General features: G+C 39.8%; 1 pseudogene across 1 annotated transcript; it reads left to right on the top strand.

Annotated features, from left to right (window-relative positions):
* Positions 1-8,568: 8,568 nt before the first annotated feature.
* LOC104678686 lies at positions 8,569-9,054 on the top strand (annotated as a pseudogene). Its single transcript, XR_750223.2, has one exon. The product of XR_750223.2 is annotated as a 60S ribosomal protein L27 pseudogene (transcript).
* Positions 9,055-9,323: the final 269 nt, after the last annotated feature.

Below are 9,323 nucleotides of genomic sequence, written 5' to 3'. Positions count from 1 at the left end.
CATGCCACATGTCAAAGCAACAACTAATTTCCAACCCAAACTCTCTGGACTGTTTTGTTTACCTAATGCCTGCATATCTTTCCAGCACATTTCTTGCCTGTTAGCACTCATGTTTAACACCACACCCCAGAGAGGGGCCTCTTTCAGGAAACTGAAGCCATCATTCATTATTGATTTTATAGAAGGATTATAAATAAACTCAACATATGGTGCCATGAACTCAGTAAACTTAATGTCGTTAGATATTCATTTTGTTTAACTTCTAGCCCAGACCCATTCAATAGAAATACAGTGCAATCCGCCTATGCAATGGTTTATTTTCTAGTAGCCACATTTTCAAAAGTAAAAAGAAACAGAAGAAATTAACTTTAATACAATATTTTATGTAACCTACTATCTCAAAAATATTATTTCAATACAAGAAAGTATTAAAAAGATATCTTGCATTATTTTTGTACTGCTTTAAATCCACTGTGTGTTTTACCCTCACAACACATTTCAGTTAAGACTAGCCACATTTCAAGTGCTCGGTAGCCACATGTGGCGAGCAGCTACCATTTTGGATAGCACCAGTCGAGACTTAAAGTTAAGAATAACCCATGTGTGAACTATAATATGAAAACTCATTTTCCAGGTAAAAGAAGAAACTGGCGATTTGAAAATCTGATTCCTACTGACTACAGTAAAATTTGTATCCGTAACAAGTGTTCCAAATCCCTCAAATATCAGAATGCATTGAATGCAAATGAAAGTATGCCATGATCTATATATAGTGAACAAACCTCAAAAGCTTTAAAAAAAAAAAAAAAAAAAAAAATTCTGTGTTGAAGCAAAGTCTCTAACTGTGGCCAGGGAACAATTTAACCAAGGTTGCAAGCTAGATGCATTCAGGATCCAGTCAAGTCACATAAATGAGTGGGAACCAGTGTGTTGTATGTAAGACAACAGAGAGTGGTGGGAACTGTGCCAAATTAGAAAATACTTGCTTTGTCTAAACATGCTCAAATTGAAAACCTGCGTAAATACCATCGTGTCAAACAAAACATCTGCGAGCCAGATTTGGCCTGTGAGATATCAGTTTGCAACTCCTCATTCAACGGGATGAAAAAAGTGAGCATCACAAAGAAAGGGCTTGTTTTATTCCCTGAAGGGGTAGGTCTGTCTCCCTGGTTACACTGCCAAAAACAACATTTTCTCCTCCCACTAATAGCGGTTTCTGTGGTATAAATATGCCTCCCACTTAGAGTTTTCTGTTAGAAGTTCAGTCTTTGGGATGTCCAAGAAACAGGAAAACTCGCAGACATAAATCCTCCACTGGAGTGTTATGAAGCCACTTGAAGAACATGAGCCTGACTTGGTCACTGCTGTGAAACCAAGAGCAGTTTGAGTGCTGGTCACTGCTATACTGTCCCTGCTGACCAACCAGGCAGCTCTCAACTGTGGAGCTGTGTCCTTCAAGGTTAGGGGTCCTTTGCCTACCATCCATCTTTCTCTAACTAGACAATCTCTTTCAAAGATAAAGAATATTTCATATACACACAAACAAGCCATCTGTCTTAAAACAAAAATAATTGGTTTTATTTCTGAAATTTCTTGAGAATATGTGATAAGATTTGCATTAGAATAATTATATTTGCATCTCAGAGGGATTACCAAGCAGGTAATGAAAACACACTTCTCCTAAGTGCATAGATGTACAACAGAGCATCCTCAAAAAGAGAAAGTACCCTTTTAAAAACATACCATTCTTTGGGTGTTCACGATGTAGTCTCTTTTGACAAAGTGACTTCTAATCAGGACATTGTCATCGTGGCAGAAAGAGGAGCCACCTAATTTTAATTAGAAGGGAATACTTTGGACCTTGTTAGGCTCATTCTTTTTAGGGCATGTATTACTCTGCTAGGGCTGCCATAACAAAATACCACAGACTGTGTGGTTTAAATAACAGAAATGTATATTCTCAATGTTTGGGGGCCTGGAAGTCCAAGAACAAGGTGCCGGCAGGGCTGGGTTCTTCTGAGGTCTCTCCCTTTGGCTCACAGACAGCCCCTCCTGCTGCCTCTTCACAAGGGCGTCCATCTGTGCATGCATGGCCCGGGAGTCTCTCCCTCTTCTCGTGAGGACGCCAGTCACATCGGATTAGGTCCCCACCCTAACAGCCTCATTTTAACTTAATTACCTCTTTAAAGGCCTAATCTCCAGATCTGGTTCCATTCTGATGGTCTGGGGGTTGGGGCTTCAACACATGAATATTGAAGGTCACAATTCAGTCCATAACCAAAAGTAACCTTTCTTGACAATGAGAATAGCTAACGTTCATCGAGCATTTCTTACGTGCTACCAACCGTAATCAACCCTTTACATGTTTTAACTCATTTCATTCTCACAACATCTCCATGAGCTAGATCTTTGATAATTCTCATTCTGCAGATGCAAAGATTGAGGCAGAAAGAAGATAAGTAACCTGCCCAAGGTCTCACAGCTGCTAGCAAGTGGCAGAGCAAGGGCATGAATGCAGACAGCTTAGCTCCCAAAACCAAGCACTTAACCAATGTATAACAGATAAAAACGTTTTTATCAGCAGAGAATCTGCTACTCTGAAATGGTTACCAATGGTGCGGTATTCTGTCTGTTATGGATTAAATTGTATCCCCCAAAATCTATGTGTTAAAACCCTAACGCCCACAATGTGACTGTATTTGGAAACAGGGCCTGTAAAAAGATAGTTAAGGTTAAATGCGGTCATGAAAATGTGGCCATAATCCAACAGAACTGGTGTTCTTATAAGAAGGGAAGAGATACCACAGAAGAAAGGCTATTTGAGGCCCCAGGGAGAAGTCAGACACCTGCAAGGCAAGTAGAGCGGCCTCAGGAGAAACTAAACCTGCCGACACCTTGATCTTGGACTTCAGCCCCCAGAACCCTGAGAAAATAAATTTATGTTGTTTAAGCCACCTGTGATATTGTGTTATGGCAGCCTGAGCTGACGCATACACTGCCTTAATCCCTTTGTCAAGAGCTAGTGTGGTAAGGGTCTCTGATGATCACAGATAACCTTTAAGAGTCTGATCACAGGAGATTGTCAAGTCAGTAAAAATTCTTGAAGAAAGGGGTTTCTTGGGACTCTGGACCCTGGAGTTTGAAACGTTTTATAGAAACCTTTAAGCCCTGCTTTCCATGCCCAAGTAAGGATATCAGCTTCTAGATTCTGCATTTGGATTAAGAGTTAGGAGAACCTGGTAGGGCACAGTGGCTCTACTGTGTAGGGCACAGCCTCACTTTGGGAGGCTGTGGTGGGTGGATCACCTGAGGTCAGGAGTTTGAGGCCAGCCTGACCAACATGGTGGACACCCATCTCTACTAAATACAAAAATCAGCTGGGCGTGGTGACGGGTACCTGTAATCCCAGCTACTTGGGAGGCTGAGGCAGAAGAATCACTTGAACCCAGGAGGTAGAGATTGCAGTGAGCCAAGATTGCACCATTGCACTCCACCCTGGGCAACAAGAGTGAAACTCCGTCCCAAAAAAAAAAAAAATTAGGAGAACCTAATGTTTGTAAATTTAATGAAAGAAGAAGTCCGTAAGTTAAGAGTCTAGTTTCTGCGAATAAAAAGGAAGTGGCAAAACAAGAATGGAACTTTTCAGCTTGTTAAAACCCTAACTCACAGGAACCATACCCCTGCCTCCCAGGATGTTCCTCAGTAGACCTATCCCATTAGGAATGTTGGAGCTCACAGGAAGCTGTGCAGAGATAAACTGCATCAGATCTCACCCAATAAAATGACCTCACTTCCAATAAGATGTATAATTCTTTGCTGATTAAGTTGGGTATTTACTTTAAAACTTAAAATGTTTGTGGGTGTGTACTTTCTTCTGACAAATATGAACCCACCTGACACCCTGTGGAATTGAACTGTGTTTGTATTTTAAGCAACAGGCCTCACAAATGACAAATGTTTGAAAAACAAAAACTTCACACAAAGTTGTAAACCTGCTGCAATATAACAATGGGATATATGCTGTTATCTATAAAATTCTGATATCTTGCATTTCTTGACAAATGTTATCAATGGTATCTTATATTGTTGTTTAAACAGTCTAGTAACCTGATTTCCATTGAAAAGATAAATAAACCAGAGAAAGACCCAGTGTAGACCAAGGAGAAAGACTGTAGCCTTAAGTAAGAGTGTTCATGCATTTATTCAATGCATTTAATCACCAAGCTTAACAGCCCGTTATGTGCCTCTGTGCTGGGTACAGCCAGACTGAGTTAAACAAGTCATAAGAAAAACCAAGCAGAAAGAAAGTGAGCTCCTAAGACATGACAGCAAAAGCAGCAAGTCCTAGAAGAAACAGAAGTAACTTGACATGACTTACGTGAAAAGGATACCTTTGCAAACTGGGTAACAGCACAGAGAAATTTTAAGAGAGAGAGCAGGGCCGGGTGCGGTGCCTCACGCCTGTAATCCCAGCACTTTGGGAGGCCGATGCGGACGGATCACCTGAGGTCAGGAGTTCAAGACCAGCCTGACCAATATGGTGAAACTCCGTCTCTATTAAAAATACAAGAATTAGCCAGGCATGGTGGCATGCGCCTGTAATCCCAGTGACTCAGGAGGCTGAGGCAGAAGAATCACTTGAACCTTGGAGGCAGAGGTTGCAGTGAGCCAAGATTATGTCACTGCACTCCAGCCTGGGTGACAGAGCGACACTCCATCTCAAAAGAAAAAAAAGAAAAAGAAGAAGAAGAAGAAGAAAGAGCACACAGCTGGGTTGCAGAACACAGAGGACAACATGAAATGCTCAGGAAGAAAATCAGCCCAGACAAAAAGAGAAAAGTGGGCTGGGACACACCTAACATTCCATGCTTGACAACTTTACCAAATTACAGGCAAAAAATAATTTACATATCTACTTTTTTGTCCACAATTGAGTTAATTACCTACAGATATTTGTGATGAGTTCTACAGGTTTCTTTAGGCTGCTTTGTTAAATCCATATAAATGCTATTGTACTTATGATGGTGTTTTACCCAGCATAAGTAAATTGAAAATATTGTAAGTCAAAAATGCACTTGATACACTCAACCTACTGCACACCATAGCTTAGCCTAGCCTATCTCAAACAAGCTCAGAACACTTACATTAGCCTACAGTTGAGCAAAATCATTTGGAAACACAGAATACTGTAGATTGTTGGTGATTTACAGCGGTGATGATGTGTCTGGCCGGGGGCTGTGGCTCATTGCCACTGCCTGCCATCACAAGATAGTATCATACTACATATTGCTAGTCCAAGAAAAGATCAACAATCAAAATGTGAAGCACTATTTCTATTGAATGCATATTCAGTATGTAAAGTCAATTGTAAAGCCAATATTCACACAGAGAGAATAGCTCAGCACAGAGAGAGACTCCATTTGTTTGGGGGAAAATAAGAGGAGAGAATAAGTCTCTCTGCCTCGTAATCGAAAGAATTCTCCTAGATCTTAACCAAGACCACCAAGGTGGTACCTCTACGAGCCTGCAAGAACCACAGCATTACTGGGCTTGGAGTGCCCCATTAAACAAATATAGCTGCAGTGACCAAAGACTTAGATCACAACCTACACATTCCCTTAAATATCTGGAAAGCCTTCCCAAAAAAGAATGGGTACTAACAAGCCCAGACTGTAAAATTTACAATAAGCACCTAACTCATCAATGCCCAGACACCAACAAATATTCACAAGCATCAAGACCATTGAGGAAAGCATGACCTTACCAAATGAACTAAATAAGGCATACGCGACCAATTCCAGAGAGAGAGAGATCTGATACCTTTCAGATAGAAAATTCAAAATAGCTGTTTTGAGGAAGCTCAATTAAATCTAAGATGACACAGAGAAGGGAGTCAGAATTCTATCAGATAAACTTAACAAAGAGATTAAAATAATTTAAAACAATCAAGCAGAAATTCTGGAGTTGAGAAATGCAATTGACATACTGAAAAATGCATCAGTGTCTCTAAACAGCAGAATTGATCAAGCAGAAGAATTAGTGAGTTTGAAGACAGGCTATTTGAAAATACACAGTCAGAGGAGACACAAGAATAAAGCATGCCTACAAGATCTAAAAAATAGCCTCAATAGCCTCCTTGAGGAGGAGGTAAAAAGAGAGATCTGGGTAAAAGGTTTATTGAAAGAGATAATAACAGAGAACTTCCTAAACCTAGAGAAAGATATGAATATCCAAGTATAAGGAGGTGATAGAACACCAAGTAGGTTTAATCCAAATAAGACCGCCTCAAGACATTTAATACTTCCAAATGTCAAAGATAAAGAAGGATCCTAAAAGTGGCAAGAGAAAAGAAACAAATAACATACAAAGGAGCTCAAATACGTCTGGCAGCAGCCTTCTCTGTGGAAACTTTACAGGCCAAGAGATACTGGCATGACATATTTAAAGTGCTGAAGGGAAAAAACTTTGATCCTAAAATAGTATATTCAGCAAAATAATCCTTCAAACATGAAGGAGATATGAAGATCCTCCCAGACGAACAAAAACTGAGGGATTTCATCAACACCAGACTTGTCCTGCAAGAAATGCTAAAGGAAGTTCTTCAGTCTTAAAGAAAAGGATGTTAATGACCAAGAAGAAATCATCTGAAAGTACAAAACTCACTGGTAATAATAAGCACACAGAAAAACACAGACTATTATAACACTGTAATTGTGGTATGTAAACTACCTTAAGTAGAAAGACTGAAAAGTGAACCTATCATAAATAATAACTGTAATGACTTTTCAAGACATAGACAGTATAACAAGATATAAATAGAAACAACAAAAAGTTAAAATGAAGTTAAAGTGTAGAGTTTTTATTCGTTTTCTCTTTGCTTGTTTGTTTATATAACCAGTGTTAAGCTGTCATCAGTTTAAAATAATGGGCTACAAATGGAGCAAGTCTCATGGTAACCTTGAATCAAAACACACACACAAGATACACAAAGATTAAAAAAAAAAGAAGAAGAAATTTAAACATACCACCTGAGAAAATCACTTTTCTCAGGTGGTATGTTTAACCTGAAACAAAGAAAGGAAGGAAGCAAGGGAGGAAAGGAGGAAGGGAGGAAGGGAGGGAGGGAGGAAAAGGGGGAGGGAGAAAAAACAACCAGAATATAAATAACAAAATGGCAACAGTAAGTCCTTACATATCAATAATTACATTGAATGTAAATGAACTAAATTCTCCAATCAAAAATGTAGAGTGGCTAAATGGATAAAAAATACCAAGACTCAACAATCTGTTGCCTACAAAAAACACACTTTACCTATAAAGATACACACAGACTAAAATGGGATGAAAAAGATATTCTACAGGATGAAAAAAGATACTCTATGTAAATGGAAACCAACAATGAGCAGGAGTAGCTACTCTTTTTTTTTTTTTTTTTTTTTTGAAACGGAGTCTCACTCTGTTGCCCAGACTGGAGTGCAGTGGCGCGATCTCGGTTCACTGCAACCTCCGCCTCCCGGGTTCATGCCATTCATTCTCCTGCCTCAGCCTCCCAAGTAGCTGGGACTACAGGCGCCCGCCTCCACGCCCAGCTAATTCTTTGTGTTTTTAGTTGAGACGGGGTTTCACCATGTTGGCCAGGATGGTCTCGATCTCCTGACCTTGTGATCTGCCCGCCTTGGCCTCCCAAAGTGAGGAGTAGCTATTCTTATACCTAACAAAATAGATTTCAAGACAAAATCTGCAAGAAGAAACAAAGAAGGTCATTATTTAATGACAAAGAGGTCAATTCAGTAAGAGGCTATAACAATTATAAATATATATGCACCCAACACTGGAGCACCCAGATATATAAACCGAATATTATTAGAGCTAAAGAGAGAGACAGACTCCTACACAATAACAGCTGGAGACTTCAACACTCCACTTGCAGCACTGGAGAGATCATCCAAACAGAAAATTAACAAAGAAACATCAGGCTTAATCTGCATTTAATCTGACCAAATGGAGCTAATACATATTTACAGAACATTTTATCCAATGGCTGCAGAATACATATTTTCAGCACATGGATCATTCTCAAGGATAGACCATACATTAGGCCATAAAACAAGTCTTTAAAATTTCAAAAAAAAATTGAAATCATATCAAGTATCTTATCTGACCACAATAAAACTAGAAATCAATAATAAGAGGAACTGTGGAAAATGTATAAACACATGGAAATTTTTTTTTTTTTTTTTTGAGACAGAGTCTTGCTCTGTCGCCCAGGCTGGAGTGCAGTGGCCGGATCTCGGCTCACTGCAAGCTCTGCCTCAGCCTCCGGAGTAGCTGGGATTACAGGCGCCCGCCACCTCGCCCGGCTAGTTTTTTGCATTTTTTGGTAGAGACGGGGTTTCACCATGTTAGCCAGGATGGTCTCGATCTCCTGACCTCGTGATCCGCCCGTCTCGGCCTCCCAAAGTGCTGGAATTACAGGCTTGAGCCACCACGCCCGGCCAACACATGGAAATTAAATACTATGCTCCTGAATGACCAGTGGGTCAATTAAGAAATTAAGAAGGAGTTTTTCCTTTTTGCTGTAGGCCTGAGTGGTTGCTGCCGACATGGGCAAGTTCATGAAACCTGGGAAGGTGGTGCTTGTCCTGGCTGGACGCTACTCTGGACGCAAAGCCGTCATCGTGAAGAACATTGATGATGGCACCTCAGATCGCCCCTACAGCCATGCTCTGGTGGCTGGAATTGACCGCTACTCCCGCAAAGTGACAGCTGCCATGGGCAAGAAGAAGATCGCCAAGAGGTCAAAGATCAAGTCTTTTGTGAAAGTTTATAACTACAATCACCTAATGCCCACAAGGTACTCTGTGGATATCCCCTTGGACAAAACTGTCGTCAATAAGGATGTCTTCAGAGATCCTGCTCTTAAACGCAAGGCCCGACGAGAGGCCAAGGTCAAGTTTGAAGAGAGATATAAGACAGGCAAGAACAAGTGGTTCTTCCAGAAGCTGCGGTTTTAGATGCTTTGTTTTGGTCATTAAAAATTAAAAAGGAAAGAAAAAAAAAAAAAGAAATTAAGAAGGAAATTGAAAATTTTCTTGAAACAAATGAATAGGGAAACATATCAAAATCCATGAGATGTAGTAAATGCAGTACTAAGAGGAAAGTTTATACTAATAAGCACCTACATCAAAAAAGTAAAAACTTAAAATAAACAACCTAACAATGTATCTTTAAAAACTAAAAAGCAAGAGCAAATCAAATCCAAAATTAGAAGAAAAGAAATAATAAAGATCAGAATAGAAATAAATGAAGTTGAAACTAAAATA

Source organism: Rhinopithecus roxellana, chromosome 16 (assembly GCF_007565055.1).
Source record: "Rhinopithecus roxellana isolate Shanxi Qingling chromosome 16, ASM756505v1, whole genome shotgun sequence".
NCBI lineage: Eukaryota > Metazoa > Chordata > Mammalia > Primates > Cercopithecidae > Rhinopithecus > Rhinopithecus roxellana.
The sequence above is the reverse complement of the archived record's forward strand: the minus strand, read 5'-3'. Positions and strand labels throughout refer to the sequence as shown.